General features: G+C 34.9%; 1 protein-coding gene across 1 annotated transcript in view; it reads right to left on the bottom strand.

Annotated features, from left to right (window-relative positions):
* The window catches only part of Exoc4 (exocyst complex component 4), a 771,143-nt gene that overhangs the window by 558,461 nt on the left and 197,498 nt on the right, over positions 1-15,184 (bottom strand). The gene's annotated exons all lie outside the window — the stretch shown is intronic.

Raw genomic sequence — 15,184 nt, forward strand, 5'->3', positions numbered from 1 at the left:
AACTAGGTTTTAGAGCAACTACTGCCAACAGTTCCTGTTTATCAGATCAACTTGCAGGGGTTGGTGTATGGGCTAGAATCAGTTTTTATATAATATCTAAGACCAGACTCTAAAGAGTTCCCACTGTTGTGAAAGAACATAACAAATCCAGAAGAGAAAACACCATTGTTCCTTAGAATCTACCTTGGGCAGAAAACATGTAAACTCACTTTGATATCCTCTTATCACACTTAAAACTTTAAGATACCCAAGTAAGACAGAGGTGGGCAAGCATGAGTTAAATAAAAGTTTGTCAGAGACTGAAGGTGCCATCTAACTATTCATTTATTTATTTATTTATGCAAGAAAGGTTTTAGGTCTATTTCAACCCTTGTTATCAAAGATTTATGAAGCATCCTATGTACAGGATAGTATAAGTTTTAAAGCAATTATGTCCCTATCATAAACTTACATTCCTCAGAGCTTAGCAAACATGAGAAATTTTTAAAATATTACCTCTTATTTGAACCTCAAATAAGTGAAATCAGAATTCTTATCAACATTTTGGAAATGAAGAAACAGAATTAGTGGTATGCAGAAATCAGTCTAATGTCTCATAATTATAGAATAATAGGCCAGACTTTCAACCTGGTTAAATTGACTCCAAAGCCTATACTGTTAACCATGACACTCTATTTGTACCAAGGTTATATGAACTATCGATAACATCAGTTTATATGTATTTCAGTCTCTATATAATAAAAACTGCACTGGGAAAACACACGATATGTTAACAGGTCAATTTTTTAAAATATTATTTATGAAGTCATTGGAGTATTATTCAACATATTGATGAAAAAATATTAAGACAAACACCATCCCTGTTAATATGTCACCCAAACTATTCAACAGTCAGGGAGAAGTGGAGTCTCTACTAATAATTCAACTGAAGGACACAATTATGTTGTAGATTTGGCCCTGATGTGCCACAGTTCAGATTTTCAGCAATCTGTGAACACAGGAAAGCTAAAAAAAAAAAAAAAAAAAAAAAAAAAAAAAAAAAACTATAAAATAATTTCAAATTGATATAGTCTAGAAAGATGCCCACAACTGTACTGTTTCATTCCAGTGTTCATTTTAACATCAACATGGCAGAAAGATGTTTCTACTCAAGCATGAAAATAAAATACCAAGTAATTCTTCTAACATACTTACTATCATAGAACATAAAAGATGACCTTGTACAATAAAACAGTTACTGACAAGAGCATAACTAACCAACATTCTCAAAACCAAGTTATTTTAAGATCACTTTTCTTCTCAGTTATTTTAAGATCACTTTTTAAAGATCTTATTCTCCACATCAATAAAGTCCCCTGAATTACTACCTTGCAGTACTGTTGGTCTATTTGTATCCACTGGCTTCTCTATCTAGAAACACAATTCCTACTTTTACCCTTATCCACTATCTGCAATTTTAACTCCCTGTTGAATTTTGGTCCCAAACTTTGAAGAGCAGTCTTCACAAATATTATCTCCTTTACCATTATGTGAGCTATTCCTGATTTGTCTCCCAAACTTCAATCCCACCTTTGTAACTGCATGCTTGATATATTCATATATTCCACTGATAAAATCAACTTCCCTAAAATTTAAATCATTTTCCAGTACAACCAGGAATTCCTTCTGCCATCATTTTTAATCTATGTAGTATCATTTTCTCACTTGTCACTGAGTTTAAAACTTCAGAAACATCTTTTGATACATTCTCTTATCCTTTGTGCCCATTAAGGAGTTAGTCACTCAGTCTATTAATGACTCTCAACTATTCATATGCAGCTTCAGGTCCATTCTGCCAACAGCTAATTTAGTTCAACTCAGGTAGTTTTCCTCATTTAAGTTTCTGACTCCCATCTCCTACAGGTCCAGTCCTTCCCAAACACCATCAACAGATTGACAGTCCTAACACATCACTTCTGTCATCACACAAGTATATGCATTGCATCACTTCAATATATATCTCCAATTGTATCTTATTCTCCCCAAAATGAAGCCAAAACTCCAATCAAACTCACTTACATAATTATTCTCTGAATACATCTGGCATCTTCATTTCTGGAAAGCCTGGTCTAGATTATGCTCTCCCCTAAGTAAATCCCCTCCCCCACTCTACACCCCAAAAATTAAAAAAAAAAAACCACTCTCTAAGGACACCTTTAACATTTTCTCTTCAACAAATTATTCATGGGCCATTCTAGGTCAGCTGTTCCCCTTTCTGAACTCCTAAACTACCACTATTTTACATTGTTCAAACAGTATCCATCAAAAACTGCCTAACGGTGTTAGTCTTAAACATTCCTTAAAACACTATATTTCTTCATTTCCCCAACACACCCATGTATCACACTAGTAAATCAAAAGGAAATAGTGAAATGCTGAATTTAAAAAGGAAAAGAAGCCTAATGTATATATAGTTGTACTCAAGTTGGAGTCTACAAAGTAGAAAGAACCCTGCAAATTAGTTCTCGGTACAAAAATCTATAATACATACAAAAGTTACCATAGGTTAAATGGTTGCAATGTTTGTTTTATTGTGTTAGCCTCTTTTTCCTAATACCATTTACAACTAGCTGCTTTAAAAATGAGGTAATGTTTTGTTTTGATACCCATATTGGTAAAGGCATATATTAAAATATCTACAAGAATAAAAAAGCCCCTATTTCTAAACTGTTTGAAATTTGCCTAAATTAGACTATATCTTTCACTATGAAGTTGTAACACAAGCATAATGACTCATTAAAATAAAACTAGAGGCTGGGAGAATAGTTTAGTGGTAGTGTGTGTGCTTTGCATAATCAATGCCTGGGTTCAAACCCTAGTATAGATAGACACATAGACACACACACACACACACACACAAACACACACACACACATACACACACAATACACATATACATACATAGAAAGAATATAACTGTATAATTTTGTGGTGATTCTACAACAGGGTAAATAATACACTATATCTTCCAAATTGGACAGAATATTTTAAGCATACATCCATGAGTCCATATTTCCATTTTTATAATAGGAAACAAACTGTACAGATTGTCATTTGCCTGTGAAAAATTACTTAAGACAAAGAGCATTACACATGACATAAAATATATCCTGTCAACAAAAAATCTACAGAAGATAATCCCACATTCTTGCTGGCTCCAAATTGCTTCATAATGCAAGCACTAATTTATTTTCTACTTGTAAGTATCTGAAATTATAATTTCTGGTTGGTCAAGAGTTACAAAACAAAATCCAAAGTTCATGGGTGTTTTAAATTTAACTTTGAAGTCTTTAATTTGTGAAACTAAAGACAAGAAACACAAAGACACAGGAAGTACTTGAGAAACTATATATTCCAGTGATATCATGATATTTCTTGAGAACCTACCTGATAGGTTGGATGGTTCTCTAGTCAAAGCAATGATATATAATGCTTTAAAACATATAAATTGAAGTCATTAGGCACCTCTTCTATAATATCTGATTAGCAGTTGCCAAGATACTAGTCAGAAATCTCATGATATAAAAGTAGGGCCAAAATTCTGAGATAAATAACTTAGTATAATATTGGCAAAACCATTCTGAAGGAATTCTCCATTCATCACCTAATCTTGTGGCTGCTTATGGTTATACATGTAGTTTCCTAAAGCTGAATATGGCACTTATAGGCTTAGCATTAACAAATCTCCTGCTCTCAGTCTCTCCATTTGTCCAAGTAACTCCTCATTTAAACACTCAAGACGTTCCTTGGTACTTAATGTGGCAGATTCCTTTCAAGAAACTTCCCAGTTTACAAAACCCTCTCTGTATGTAAGAACTGGTCCCAACCATATGGTAGACTCCAGTAGTCATGCTTATACCCTGTGATACCATCCTCTCAGTCACAGTAAAGATATCCACCAGGGAGACAGCCAACTTCAATGACTTAACCAGATTCTTTTTCTCAGGGTTGTGTTAGGGGAATACAGACTTTGCTGGTTAACGTAAGAGAGAACATGTAAATTCTTTGGGACAACCAACTTTCACCATGAGGATAGAAAATCAAAGAAAGCCAATCTAAAGAGAAGTAAAGAATGAAGAAAATAACAAATAGAAAGATGGCCAGGAGAGTTGAGGAAAGGGGACAGGGCCAGGGAGGAAAAGAGGAAGCATGGACTGAAATGGAGAAAATTACATTCCATGCATGTATGATTGTGTCAAAACGAACCCCACAGTAACGTATAACTATAATGCACTAATAAAAACATTGAAGCCAGTGCGGTGGTGCACACCTGTAATCCCAGCAGTTTGGGAGATGGAAGCAGGAGCATCATAACTTCAAAGCTAGCCTCAGCAACTCTGTAAGACCCTGTCTCAAAACTTAAAAAGGGTTGGGGATGTGGCTCACTAGTTAAGCACCCCTGGGTTCAATCTCTGATACAAAAAATAAAAAATAAACACAATGAAATATATGGCCAGAAAAAAAGAAAATCCATAGAGAGATTGAAAGTTTGCAACCTTCCCATGTTTTCCAAGGTGTTGTTTGGATGTGAAATGTCCCTCCAAAAGCTCCTGTGTTAATGCAGCGATATTCAAAGGTGATGATAGATTGTGAGAGCTGTGACCCAATCAGTCCATCCTAGTTTGAACAGACTGTGTGGTAACTGTAGGCAGGTGGAGCATGGTTGCAGGAGGTAGGACACTAGGGGTGTGACTTGAGAGAGTTCAACTTTCCACTTTTCCGCCCTCCCTCCCTTCCTTCCTTCCTTTCTCCCTCCCTCCCTCCCTCCCTTCCCTTTTCTTTCTTTCTCTCTCCCTCTCTCTCCTTATCCTCCTTCTCCTCCTCCTCTCTCCCTTCTCCCCTCTTCTCTCCCTGGCCCTAAGCTTCCTACCCTTCATGAGGAGATGGGGCTTTTCTACCACACCCCTCTGCCATGATGTTCTTCCCCACCCTGAGCTCTGAGCAATGGAGTAAGCCTACCATGTAATAAATCGCTGAAATTATGAAACAAAATAAACTTCTCCTCTAAGTTATTCTTCCAGGTATTTTGGTCATAGCAATGCAAATCTGACTAACACACATAGCTTTACAGGTATCAAATTCAGTTGCTGATAAGGTCTCACATTTTCTACCCTTTGATTCCAAAGAACCTCTCCAATACATTTTCCTCATGACAGTTTAAATAGGTTTTTGTTCCTTTATTAAGATATCTAAGGATAAATGAGTAATATTTATATCACCATTTCTTCATAGAATTCTTATATTTCAGGAAAGCAAAAATAATGGTTTGCACAGATTTCAATCTGTACAACAATGAATCCAATTCTTCTGACTACTAACTTCACATATTCAATAATTTATAGCAAAACCATACTATAATTTTCCTCCTTGACAAATCTGAGAATTATAATGTTTCAATATTTCTTATGAGGGGAGTTAATAATAAGACAAAAAAAAACACCATGAGCTCCCAATATAAACTAAACCTCAATTACTCTTCAGCAGTCTCTTGAATGTGCCTATATGAAATATTTTAAAACAATTTGCTGTTTCAAAATGCAGATGCCCAAGAGTATGTGATCCAGGCAAAGCATAGCATTTTCCACAGGATTAATTTTCATGAAGATAGTTTTTTTTCTTTCTTTTCTTTTCTTTTCCTCCTTTGTTGGGGGGTGCAGGGGGGAGTTGAAAGTCCTGAAGAGGAACCAAATTAGCCAGAAACTTGAAGCCTAGGATCCCTGGAAGAAGAAAAGAAGCAAGCAAGTGGCTTCTCCCAAAAGGTACTTCCCACTTATCAAGAAGCAAGGGAAGAGCCCAGGCAGGAAGTACAGTCTTATGGAGTGTATTGAAGGAAAGTTCAGAGAAGGTGGGGAGGAGTAGAAGAAGAGTAATATACCTGTCAATGATCCTGATTCCTGAAAATATTACAAAATAAATAGTGAAATGATGTAACAAAATGAGGACCTCCATTTACAATTGCTAAAAACTATCGGGTTTTTCCCCCATAGGGTTGCTACAGAATGGAATATTACCACATAAAAAACAGAAAAAGTTATCTTTTCAGTATAGCAGCCATTATCTATTATATAAGGACTAAAATATTCTGCAGCAAGGAAACCAAAAGAAAAATAAACAGTCATTTTGAAAGTGGAATGGTTGCCTGCTTAATTATACTCATTTCAATAACAACTGTACTATTAAAAAACGATTAAATGACCTTGTGAATAGTTCATTACATCAATATGCAGAATTAAAGCTTAAAAAACTCCAAAACTACACATTATTTTCTGGTTCTATATCAAACATCTGATCTGTAAAGTCTAGATCAGAGTTCATGGTTTTATTTTTCTTTTCCCCACAGAAGAGCTATTAAAAAAGAAAATCCATTTTTAACAGCTTCCAAAAGAGTATTTTCATTTATCTTAAACTAAATATATATTTATTTAACACATAAAATATGCAAACAAGTCTTAAAAATACATCCTTGCCTCAGTGTGCATATCTAGTAATAAAGATACATACAGGAATGACTACAAGAAAACAGTGATAAACCATCACAACAAAGAAGAGGCTAAGAGCTTTTATAAAAGCTCAAGATTGTTCCCAAATAGGACAAGAAGGTCTTCAAGATCATGGCACTATAAAAGGACAAAAACAGAATCTAAATGTTTTTTTAAAAGAACCCAACAGAATAGAAGAAGAAACACTGCTGGGAAAAATTAGATCATGTTCAGAAAACAGAAAATATTTTAGATGACATAAAAACAACACAGGTGAGGACTTAATATTAATCTCATGTCTCAAAGTCAAATACAAATTTAGAGAGTTCTCAAGGTGGTGGAGCTGACCTAGGCAGCATGAGTTTTTGGAGGGTGAGAACTTGGGATTAAACTCAGGGGCACTTGACCACATAGTCACATCCCTAGACCTATTCTGTATTTTATTTAGAGACAGGCTGTCACTGAGATTGCTTAGTACCTCGCTTTTGCTGAGGCTGGCTTTGAACTCCAGATCCTGCTGTCTCAGCCTCTCAAGTTGCTAGGATTATGGCGGGTGTCACCATGCCCGGCTTACGCAGCAATGCTTGACTCCTTCACAGCCCAGACAGAAGCAGTGAAAGAACAGATAACCAGTGAAGAGGGTGACAGAGTAAAAAATCCAAAATTCAAATCATGGACAGCTTCAGACTTGGAAGGACTGGGAATCTGGGTACTGGAATACAAAATAAGGAAAGAATCCCTTGAGCCCAACCAGGATGAGGCCATGAGGAAGGGGTGACAAAATGCAAGAAAAGCTTACAAGCTTACTTCCTAAATGACAGTTGGAGAGGAAGGCAGAGCAAGATAGAGCCGGACAAGTATAGAAAGACAGGGAAGGAGATCATACAATTCAGCCCAAATTGTGGGCAGAAAGCTGTGCCAGGCAGGGCAGCAACTTTATAGGGCCCGCAGCTAGCCAGCTTGCCTAGAAGAAATTAAACCAATACAGATTCTCCCTGCCTACAGCTAGTAGAAAATAAAATTATAGGAAATGTCTCTGAAATAGGATGTCTTAGTAATCTCTCTATAAGAAACTGCTAGCTGAAGGTCACCTAAACCCCCTACCCATCACTGTAGGCAAAGGAAATAAGAGTGGAACTTCCAAGAACAAATCACTCCCATGGACTGCTATCCCCAGCTCAGGGGGTCCCCATAGCCTCTGCAGAATACTCAATAAATCAGAGATAACATTAAGAGACTAAATCTAATAATCACTGGTATAGGGGGAAAAAAAAGGATACAAACTAAAGAATGCACAACCTTTTCATTGAAATAATACCAGAAAATTTTCCAAACCTTAGGAGTTAGAAATCCAAATACAAGAGACATCTAGAATCCCAAATAGACAATATCAAAAAATATCCTATCAAAAACACATTACAATTAAAATATCTAATACATAAAACAAGGATAGAATTTTAGAAGCTGCAGTAGAAATACAAAAGGTCAAATTTAGAGGTAAGCCAAATAGACTTTCTTCTGATCTCTCAGCCTAGTCTCTGAAAGTTAGTAGGGTTTGGAGTAATGTATACCAAGCCCTTAAACATTATGGAGACAACCATGATTGTTATATCCAGCACAGCTATCCATCAGAGTTGAAGATGAAATAAAAACCTTCCAAGATAAGCAGAAAATAAAAGAATTCATAACAACTAAGCCAGGACTACAAAACATACTCAATGAAATATTTCATTCAGAAAAAAATGAAAAATAAGTATCAGAGCCAGCATATGGATGAATCTAATAGAAGAGTCCAATTAAATCAAAATTGCCAGGTGCAGTAGCACATGCCTGTAAATTCCAGAGTCTTGAAGAGGCTGAGGCAGGAGGATCTAAAGTTCAAAACCAGTCTTAGTAAAAGTGAGGCACTAAGCAAATCAGTGAGACCCAGTCTCTAAATAAAATACAAAATAGGGCTTGGGATGTGGCTCAGTGGTCAAGTGCCCCTGAGTTTAATCTCCAACACCAGAAAATAGGTGTGTGTGTGGGGGGGGGGGGTGATAAATCAAAATGGTAGAAAATAAAAATTATCTCTCTATAATAATATTGAATATAAATGGTCTAAACTCACCAGGCAAAAGACAAATATTGACAGAGTAGGTTAAAAAAACAAGAATCAACCATATGTTGTTTTTAAGGGTCTCCTCTTATAGACAAACACATACAAAAGCTGAAAGTAAAAGTGTAAAAAAAGATGTGCCATTCAAATGGAGACTGAAACCAAGCAGGACTAGCTACCCTCATATGTGATAAAGTAGACTTCAAGTAAAAATTAATTAAAATAGATGTGTAAGGTTGCTTCATACTTGTTAGAGGAATTATTTTAAAATAAGACATGATTATAAATATTTATGCACCAAATGCTGGTACACCTATGCATATAAAACAAACTCTACTCAATAAAAAGGGTCAAATAGACCCCAATATAATAATACTGGATGATTTCAACACTCATCTTTTACTAATAGGTAGGTTATCCAGGAATAAACTAAGCAGATATTCTTCAGAACTAGAAAACACCATTAACCAAATGTACCTAAAAGATATCGTCCCTCCTTCAGTTTTCCAGAATTAAGGGCCTCTATGACAGATGGGGCCAAGGCAGTTTCTGAACATTAAAAAAAGAAAAGAAAAAACAGAGCCTATAGAATGGGAGAAAATCTTTGCTAGCTACTCATCCAATGGGGGATTAATATCCAGTACACATACAGAACTAAAAAAATTTAACATTAAAATAATAATAATGACCCAATTAATAAATGGGCTAAAAAAAAACAGACATTTCTCAAAAGAAGAAATACAAATGGCCAACAAATATATGGGGAAATGGTCAAATCCTTAGCTATCAGAGAAATGCAAATCAAAACTACAATGAGATTTCATCTCACTCCAATTGGAATGGCAATCGTCAAGATATAAATAATAATAAATGCTGTTGAAGATGTGGGGGAATAGCTAAACTCATAAATTGTTGGTAGAACTGTAAATTAATACAGCCACTTTGGAAAGCAGTATGGAGATTCCTCAAAAGACTAGGAATGAAAACACCATAATAACCCAGCTTTATCACTTCTTAGTATTTACTGAAGAGAACTAAAATCAGCACAATAGTGATACAGGCTATACCAATGTTTACAGCAGAGCAATTCACAATGCTCATGTAATGGAACCCTCCTAGATACCCATCACCAGATGAATGGATAAAGAAAATGTGGCATACATATATATACAATGGAGTTTTACTCAGCCATAAAGAAAAATGAAATTGTGGCATGTGCTGGAAAATGGATAGAACTGAAGAATATCACACTAAGTGAAATAAGCCAAACTCATAAATTAAAGGGTCAAATGTTTTCTCTCACATGCAGAAGGTAGAGATAAAGGATGGGGGGAAGGTGGGTTCATGGGGGAATCTAAGGAAAATAGAAGGAAAACCAGTGGAGGAGAGAGAGGGGATTTAAGGGGAAGGAAGAGGAAGGGGAAAGGAAGAAACTGAAGAAAGGAACTGACCAAATTATACTAGGTAAATATATAAATATACCACAGTGAATTCCACCTTTATGTGGAACCAATAGTGTTTATAGATATACACATATATACACATATACTTATATGTGTATATATATAAGGCACCAGTTAAAAATAAATAAATAGAAGGAACCCTTGTAGAGTGAAGGAAGGGAAACAAGGAGAGGAAGCAGAGGGCAGAAGAGGAAGTACTAGGGATTGAAATGAAGCAAAATATATTCTGTATATGTATGAATATGTCAAAACGAACCCCACTGTATGGATAACTATAAGGCATTAATAACAACATTTAAAAGTATAAATTGAGTAGATAAAAAAGATGTTAAATAGGTGAATAAAATGGTGATAAATACACTATGAACATATAATAGGAAATCATAATAAATACAGTATGAAATAAATACAAAATAATAGATTAGCAGGCAATGGAACTAAGAGTACAAACCAATGATTCAGAAAACAAAACAAAGAGAGAAGAGCAAGAAGAAATAACCTATCCAGAGCATTTAAAGATAATAGCAGCAATAATAATAATGTTTTAAGCCAAAGGGCTGATAATATTATACATTTAGGGATAAATCTATGAGTCAGTGTAGAGGGATAAAATGGACCAAATTTAACTAGTTATTCTACAAGGAAAAAAAAGAAGAAATAAAAACAATGGCTGAAAATTATGTTACTGAAGGACAGACAACATCATGCCATGAAAAATAATCAGGAACACAGAAGAATGAGTTTAGTAGGAGCAATAAATTTACTCTGGAATACACTTCCTTATAAAGTATATGAATATTGATATTTGTGCATACCCTGACATATTTGACATGAAAAGGTTTAGTACTGATGAGATTTCCAAGATTTATAAATTAACTTTCATTAGGACTGCTAAGTGTATATCTATAAGGCCACAAAAGATCATCAGCATTCTGAAGAACGTGTAACTTTAATTCTATTCCATAATAGCTTTAAAACAGCTCTGAGAAGATATAATTTATGTACCACAAAATTCACCCAGTATAATGAACAGCTCCATGTTTCAAGTAAATATATCTAGTGTAACCATCACCAAAATAATTTTAATATACTACTGTTTCCTTATATTAGCTACAGGTTTTTCATCAAAGTCTTTTATAACATTGAGAAGTTCCTAATTTTTTGTGTGGGGGGAGGTCATTAATGGGGATCAAATGCTTTTCTGAATCTACTCAGATGATTATGTGAGTTTAGCCCATTATTCTATTAATATGGCATATTAAGTGGTTTTTAATAAAATTCTAATTAGTCATGGTATTTAATGCATTTGACATGATGATAAATTCACTTTGCTACTAGTTTTATTGAGGATTGTTTTATTTACGTTCATGAGAGATGGTGCTCTATAATTGGCTTTGCTATTAAGGTCTAAATTTTGGCCTAACAGGAAGTATTGGAAAGTGTTTACTCCATTTTCTGAAAGAATCTGAAAAAATATTGGTATAATTTCATCTTAAAGTGTTTGAACTTTTATGTGGCTTACAAACATACAGGAAAAAAATAATTACTAATTAAACTTGTTATAGAACAATTCAGATTTTCTATTTCTTCTTGAATCAGTTTTGATATTTGGTCTCATCTTTTTTTCCTTTCCCCAGCTTGACTTTTTTCAAATTTGTCTTCTATTTTCTTTTCTTTTTTTTTTTTTTTTAGAAATAACAAACCATCAAAACACTATGGAATCCAAATTACATGGAGGAAAAACTGATCAAATTGAAAGCAAATAAATTTCTCAACTTCATCTGAGTTATCAAGTTGACTGAAATAACATTGTCAATAATACGACCTTATAAGCCTTTTACTTTCTGTAGGGTCTATAGTGACATTTCCTTTATTATTTCTGATTTTTTTTTTAATGACTTCTTTTTTAATTATTGATTGGTCACTCTAAATATTTATCAATTTTTTAATCCTTTGCAAGTACCAACTTTTGATTTCAATAGTTTTTTCTGGTGTTCTGATTTTTATTTCACTGATTTTTAGGCTTTGTCATTTCCTGTTTTCAGCTTGCTTTGAACTTGCAGTTTTTCTTCTTTTTCTAGCTCTTGGGGTGGGAAGAAAGATTGCTGATATTAGGTCTTTCTTCTTTCACCTATGATGTATGCCAAAGCTTGTTGTTTTCTTTCCAAATACTAACAGAGTTTCAATTTTTCCTCCTATCTTTGGTTTAATTCTGTTGTGGTGAGAGAATATATTTTGTGCGATTTATACTTTGAGTGATTTTAATCCTTGAAAATGTATTGAGATTCCCTGATGACCTATACGGTCTCTCATGGAAAATATTCTATGTGACTTTGAGATAATCGGTATTCTGAGATGTTGGATAGAGTGTCAATATACTTAGTTGAAATGAAGGTGTTTGATAGTACAGCTTAAGTCTTTGGGGTTTGCTGTCTGGTTGTTTTATTAATTGTTAGAAGAGAGTATTGAAATCTCCAATTGTCATTACTGTATTTTTCTGCTTTTCCTTTCAATTTGGTCAGATTTTCTTCCACATAATTTGAATTCCATAGTATTTTGATGGTTTTTTTATTCCAATTTTCACCATTAGAAAATAGAAGACAAATTTTAAAAGGTCATGCTGAGTTAGATAAAAATATATTCTCCTTCCTAACTGAAACTGATATATATATTCTCTGCCTACTTCATTCAAACATATTTTAAAGATCATTTTACTTATTCACCTAATTTTCCCTTCTTTATCTCATCAGCATTGCCCACCCAAGCTCAAAAGAGTTTTTATTAACACCATCATGAAAACTTTAGCTACTGTTGCTTAATTCTATAATTAATACAATTTTACTCTATATTAAGATTTGAGTGTTTCAGTGCTGCATAATAATGACTCATTCCATCATCAGTCTTTCTCTGTCTCAGTTTCAATGACCTCCACTCCATTATTCTATCACATTTATCACCCTTGGAAATACTCCATCTCCAAGGTCGGAAACTGAATTTTCTCTGACCATGATGTTTTATATCTTCCCAACAAATATAGATCTCTTCTCAGTTTCTGCTAAATTTCTGGGTAGATTGATCTACTTTAAAGTAGATTCGATTTAAAGTGGATTAGATATTCATGTGCCATACCTTCAAACTATAAAATGAGAAGGCAATATGGAAATGTATAAAGTCTAGGCTTGAAATCAGCTCTACTACTTCTCAATAATGTGACCTTAGCCAAGATACCTGATCTCTCTAAGCTTTACTTCCCTTGTGTGTGAAACAAAGTAGGAGAATTCAAAGAAATAACACATATAAAATGCTTAGCATGTAACAGACTATTATTATCTTTATGGATGAAGCTCAGGAGTCTGTTTTCCTTTCTGATGCATTTCAGAAACTAAATATATATTACCTCTATGTTATAACCTCAGTTTTCTCATCTGTAAACAGAAGTAATAATATTATCTACTCCACATATTATCAAGATTAAATGAGTTAATACTGTAAATTCCACAGAACATTACCTAAAATATTGCAACCACTTTATAAGTGTTATTAAACAAATAAAATTTTTCCACAGCCTAATCACCACTTCATGACTATCCTTCTTCTTCCCTTGTCCCCTTTGCTCTACAATAGAAGCCTTGATCATTGAATCCAGGTTCTACCAATACTGTTTCACAAAACTTGCTTAATGTGTTCTTTTACTTAAATAAATTTTACTACCATATTTTCCATACTAGCCACTTAAATATTCTTGTTCTCTTCCACTTTTGCTTTTTTACATTTCAAATGATTCCCTAATCTCCCTTTTACTCCCAAGCTCAGGAGATGCACTGTCATTTGCCTGCAAGAACTACTGCATTCACATTTTTATCACAGCAAGGTTAAAACTGCACAGCAAATTTTTTTGGTAGTGCTGAAGCATGGATCCAACAAACAGCCTAACCAAGCAAAAGCTTTCCTACCACCTCTATTCAAAGGGAGCAGAGGAGGCAAGGAAGGAAGGGCTCTTTAGTTCCTCTGTTTTGCAATAATATCATTATCATTCTTTTAGCTTTTGCAGGGAGTAGAGGGTAGAGGAGTGCTGGGGATTGAACACAGACCTTGTGCATGCTAAGCATGTGCTCTACCACTGAGTCACATCCCTTGGTCCCAGGATCAAAATACGTACTTAGCTGTAACTCTTTCTTAGTCTTCTCAAAACCAACTACCCAGTCCTAGAGATACCATACATTTCATGTCCACTTCATTTCTAACTGCTTTTATTCCCATATTCATTCTTTTAAATCACAACTTCATTATCCTTCATAAGATTATAACATCAGTTTCTCAAATGGCCACCTTGCTTCAAACTTATATCATTCTATGCCATATCTTATTACCAGATTAAGGCTAGGATATGGCTCAGTGGTAGAGTGCTTGCCTAGCAGGCCCAAGGCCCCGAGTTCAATCTCCAGCCCCACCAAAACCTGTTGCCAGATTAACCTCAATATCATCATCCCCTGATCCAGTCCTTCCATGGCTTCTACACAACCTCTGAAGGATTAGTTCCCATTTACATCACTATCAATCGATTAAACTAGATTATTTCCTGTTCCCAAACAAACTCTCAAAGATTTTTATCATATCTGAACTTATCCTTTTTCTCCATCTTTAACTGCCCATTCTACCCATCAAGCATTAGCAAGGAGATCAAGAAAGTGACTCTAAGCAGAACAAACCTGAACAAACCTCTATTGCTCCAGGCAGATGTTACCCATCAGAGTCCTCATGCTTGGAGAAGATGTTGTGCTCTTGCATGAGGAAACAGAGGTAGATGTTACAGCTTTCAAGTTTCAGCTTCCTGTGGAGGTGTTCCTCTATCTTCTTTTGAAAGTAACTTTTGCAGTGTTTTTCTTTTTTTAATCGTCACTTTCCTTTATCTTATAATGACAACTAGCTGCCTCCATCTACCCATTAGAAATGCGGATGGATGGACTAAATCATTCTAACCCTCTTTTTTAACTACCAGTCAATACCCCACCAGAAGGCTGACACCCAAACTGAGGCTATCAATCAACAAGTGAGCATTCTCCAGAAGATGCTGCCTGGCTTGTTCTTCTGTGTTGTGTGGGTGT

Source organism: Marmota marmota, unplaced genomic scaffold, assembly GCF_001458135.2.
Source record: "Marmota marmota marmota unplaced genomic scaffold, marMar, whole genome shotgun sequence".
In the NCBI taxonomy this organism is placed as follows: Eukaryota; Metazoa; Chordata; class Mammalia; order Rodentia; family Sciuridae; genus Marmota; species Marmota marmota.